Source organism: Prionailurus bengalensis, chromosome A1, assembly GCF_016509475.1.
Source record: "Prionailurus bengalensis isolate Pbe53 chromosome A1, Fcat_Pben_1.1_paternal_pri, whole genome shotgun sequence".
NCBI classification, from domain to species: Eukaryota; Metazoa; Chordata; class Mammalia; order Carnivora; family Felidae; genus Prionailurus; species Prionailurus bengalensis.
The window spans coordinates 99,157,590-99,162,729 of NC_057343.1; the positions used below are offsets into that span (position 1 = coordinate 99,157,590).

Consider the following 5,140-nt stretch of genomic DNA (forward strand, 5'->3'; position numbering starts at 1 on the left):
GCCAAGTTTCAGTAGACAGATCCGTCACGAGTCTTATCGGTCTCGCTTTATATGTTAGAGCATGTTTATCCCTAGCTGCTTTCAGAATTCTCTCTTTATCCTTGTATTTTGCCAGTTTCATTATGATATGTCATGGAGAAGATCGATTCAAGTTACATCTGAAGGGAGTTCTCTGTGCCTCTTGGATTTCAGTGCCTTTTTCCTTCCCCAGTTTAGGGAAGTGCTCAGCTATGATTTCTTCAAGTATACCTTCAGCACCTTTCCCCTCTCTTCCTCCTCTGAAATCCCAATTATGCGTATATTATTTCATTTAATTATGTCACTTAGTTCTCTAATTTTCCCCTCATACTCCTGGATTTTTTTATCTCTCTTTTTCTCAGCTTCTTTTTTCCATAATTTTATCTCCTAATTCACCTATTCTCTCCTCTGCTTCTTCAGTCCGAGCTGTGGTTGCCTCCATTTTATTTTGCAGCTCATTTGTAGCATTTTTTTTAGCTCTTCCTGACTGTTTCTTAGTCCCTTGATCTCTGTAGGAATAGTTATCTGCTGTCCTCTATATTTTTTTCAACCCCAGAGATTAATTTTATGACTATTATTTTAAATTCATTTTCTGTTACATTGCTTAAATCGTTTTTGATCAGTTCGTTAGCTGTCGCAACTTCCTGGAGTTTCTTTTGAGGAGAATTCTTCTGTTCGGTCATTTTGGATAGTCCCTGGAGTGGCGGGGAACTGCAAGGCTCTTCCCCTGTGCTGTCTGGAGTAACTTGTGTTGGTGGTCGGGGCCTCAGTGAGACCTGATGTCTGCCCCCAGCCCACCGCTGGGGCCACAGTCAGACTGGTGTGTACCTTATCTTCCCCTCTCCCAGGGGCAGGACTCACTGTGGAGTGGTGTGGCCCCTGTCTGGGCTACTTGCACACTTCCAGGTTTGTGGTGCTGCTTTGATGGGATCTGGCGTATTAGCTGGGGTGGATCTGCAAGGTGCACAGTGATGGGAGGGATAGGCTCAGCTCACTTTGCCTTTGGTGGTCCACTTTGGGAGGGGCCCTGTGGCACCTGGATGGAGGCAGACCCATTGGAGGGATGGATCTGCAGAAGCACAGCATGGGATGTTTGCGCGGTGCAAGCAAGTTTGTGATGGGAGCTGGTTCCCTTTGGGATTTTGGCTGGGGGATGGGCAAACAAGATGGTGCTTCCCAGCACCTTTGTTCCCTGCCAAGCTCAGCTCTGTCCTCTGGGGCTCAACAACTCTCCCTCCTGTTGTCCTTTAGCCCTCCCGCTCTCCGAGGAGAGCTGTTGACTTATAACATTCCCAAAAACCTCAAAATCTAGAGGAGAAAATAGGCAGCAACCTCTTTGCCTCAGCCAAGGGAATGGGAGAAGATATTTGCAAATGACATATCAGATACAAGGTTAATATCCAAAATCTATAAAGAATTTACCAAGCTCAACACCCAAAAAACAAATAATCCAGTGAAGAAATGGGAAGAAGACATGAATAGACACTTTTCCAAAGAAGACATCCAGATGGCTAAAAGACACATGAAAAGATGCTCAACATCACTCATCATCAGAGAAATGCAAATCAAAACCACAATGAGATACCACTTCACACTTGTCATAATGGCTGAAATTAGCATTTTGTTACTTCATTTAAATGCCAGATCTCTCTCCATCTTCCTCTTCCTGTTCTCCAGCTGGTGGTCATTTTCATCTCCTGTCAAACTCATGGCACTTCATTTCGCTCATAACCTTTTATACTCTCTCTCTGTAGTTCTATGTATTTATATACATGGCATTTTTGTCCTTGAAGAATATAAGCTCTTTGAAAGCAGAGCCCAGCACTGAACTGGCTTCATAATCTAACAGTGTCCTTTATACATAGTTTTCAGCTGAGTGGATACATGGACTACAATGGCATTCTCTGTCATTTTCAACAAGACATGTTAAATAATGAACTTCTTGTTAATTTCAATTGTAATGGGCAATAGTATGGTCCAGCAAGAGTCTTTCTTATCAAGCCTTGTAAATATTTTCCTGATAATTACACAGTAGCGGGTCCATCAGTCTTAGCAAGATCAGAGCCTCTGCAGAAACATGAGGTTCCTTTGGTACACAAACTTTTGTACATCTGCATCTTTGATGACTGCCATGACTATTGCCAGTGAATGTTCTCCTCACCCAGGACAAGAAAGTCTTTTTCTCTTCATTCCCTAGCAGTCTTCTATACATGCGTTACTTTGAAAATAACATGCACATGTTCTAAACATCAAAGAGTATAAAAACTGTATAATGCAAAGTCTTCTTCCTATCTTATTTCTGATTTGCCCAGTTCCCAGTACACCATTAAAACATATTTTATTGTGTTAGATTCTTATGTGTCTTTCCTCATAGGTTTTTTGCATGCCAAGGCAAATACACATGAATTTTTTTCCTGTGTTTCATACCCGTGGTATCACATTCTTCCATATTTGTGTTTTTACTTAAAAAATTATCTCCCGTGTCTTTCCAGATCAACATGTGCAGTGTATCATATTCCCTTGTGTGACTATACCATAATATATTAAAAAGTCCCTAATCAGCAGATAATTTGTTTCTAAACTTCGTTGTTAGAATCTATGCTACACTGCATAACCTTGGGCTTACATCATTTTCTGTGTATTTGAAGACACTTTCCTGGAAGTGGAATTGGTATATATAGTGTATATACCTTATAATTTTGATAAATACATCAAAATTGTTCTCCATATGGACTATGCCAACTTACACTTTGACCAGCAACGAATGACAGTGCTACTCCCCACAAACCTGCCAAGTATGTTTTAAAACAGATTTTTGTCAAGTTAATGCTTAAAAATGGTATTGCGTTTTGAAAATGGAATGTTGCATGAATATGCATGTCATATTTGCATAGTGCCAATGCTAATTTTCTCTGTATCACTTTAGTTCTTGGTCTATGTGCTGTCAAAATGAGCACTCTTAGTTTACCTATAATTTGCCTTCCTATTATTGTAAGTGAAATCTGTGTTTTTGTCAAGTTTTAAAACGAGCCGTTTGTAGACTTTTAATTTTCTCATAAAACCTCTGTTTGTATCCTTTGCTCATTTTTCTGTTTCTCTTCTTTTAACTTTTTTTTTAAACTCTTTTTTTTTTCATTCTTTATGTATTAGGCACATAAGGTACAATGTAACTTGTAAGTGTTTTTCCCAGTTTATCATTTATTTATCCTCTGATGTTCAGTATGGCAGATTTTACTATGTAGAGGTATTCTGTTATTGTTTGTGGATTCTGAATTTTGAGTCCTAGAAAGACTTTCTACATTGGGATTATAGAACAGTTCTCATTTTTTCTTTTTGTCATAGCTTTTATGAACTCATTTCTTTACATGTAAATCTGGGAACCATTTGGAATTTAACCTGTTAAAGATCTGACCTTACTTTTGTACCCAAACCATTTATTTAATAGACACTTTTATCTTTCCTGGTAGGACATAACTTTATCAAATGCTAATTTTTAATATGTTTGAGATCTGCTTCTGACATTTCTATTCTTTTCTTCTGGCCTGTTGATTGATGTGCCAATACTGCCCTGTTTAATTCCTGAAACTTAGGTTTTTATTATGTACAAGTGCTAATGACCCACGGTTGCTTTTTTTTCATAGATTGAAAGGTATTTTTTCTAACTTAAAAAAATTTCCATACATGATTTTGAGTCACCACTGTATTGTAAGAAATAGTTGATTTGAGGGTGCTTGGGTGGCTCAGTTGGTTAAGTGTCTGACTCTTGAATTTTGGCTCAGGTCATGACCTCACAGTTCATGAGATCGAGCTCTGCTTCAGGCTCTAGGCTGACAGAGCACAGCCTGCTTGAGATTCTCTCTCTACCTCTCTCTCTGCCCCTCCCCTACTCTCTCTGTCTCTCAAAATAAATAAATATACTTAATTTTTTTTTAAGAAAAGAAATTGTTGATTTTGTGAGGATCATATTAAATTTGTAAATTGACTTATGGAAAATTGATACCTTTATGATGCTAAATCTCCCTATCAAACACAGTAAGCTATTGCTTTAAGTCTTCTTGGTCAGAAGTATACAAGATTTCTTCCAAATCTTGTTATAAATTTAATACTTTTTCTTGCTGCTAGAAATATTATTGTTTCTTCCATTTTTATTTGTAATGAGTTGTGTTTTATGAAAGCATTTCCCTTAATTATACTGTTTAATCCTGCTTGTTTGTTGAGTTCTCTTATTGATTGTAGTGATATTTGTTAATTATGGTGGGACTTTCCCAACATATAATATTCTCCAGTCACATCATTTGCAAATAAGGGATGGTTTTAAGCCCTACTTTCAAAGCTTATAACTTTGATTTTTTTCCTCAACTTGATGGTTGTGTTGGTGTTAAGATTGTTAAATAACAGTAATGATGTTGAATCTGTTAGTTTGTTTGTGCTTGACTTTAAAAGAATCTCCTGTTTCCTTGGACCATGTCATTCTGGGTTTTGCTTAGATAGCTTTAGCCTGAATTAGAAATATTTTTCATTTGTTTAAGAACATATACACCTATACCTACTTTATTACTTATACTCTGTCAAAGAAGATCTTTAGTTTTGCAAAATCCCTTTTGATCATCTATGTTAATGATTTAAATTTTTTTTTTAATATTTATTTTTGAGAGAGAGAAAGAGAGAGAGAAAGACAGAACATGGGGGAGGGGCAGAGAGAGACGGAGACACAGAATCTAAAGCAGGCTCCAGGTCCACAGAGCCCGACTTGGATGAGATCATGACCTGAGATGAAGTTGGAAGCTCAACCGACTGAGCCACCCTGGCGCCCCTATGGTAATGATTATTGTTCTCAGTAAATATTTTACAATTATGCACTTAGATAATATATTTCCCTAACATTGAACCATCTTTGCATGGCAAGAATAAAGATCACAACAATTATATTTTTCTGGACTTTGATAATATTTTATGTGAAAATTGTAATCAGTATTCACATCTGAAATTTATCTCTAGTTCAATTTATTACAAATGTTGATACCAATGTTCTTATTTTCATAGAACTTTGACATTTTCTTTTTTTGGTTTTTGCTCTGTAACAGTTTAAATACCCTTGGAATTATCAGCTCCTTTGGTTTGA

The 5,140-nt window shown here is 37.2% G+C and overlaps 1 non-coding gene across 1 annotated transcript; it reads right to left on the bottom strand.

The window, feature by feature from the left end:
- Positions 1-2,867: 2,867 nt before the first annotated feature.
- LOC122496694 lies at positions 2,868-2,975 on the bottom strand. Its single transcript, XR_006300904.1, has one exon. It is a non-coding gene; the product is annotated as a U6 spliceosomal RNA (small nuclear RNA).
- Between the last annotated feature and the right edge of the window lie 2,165 nt (positions 2,976-5,140).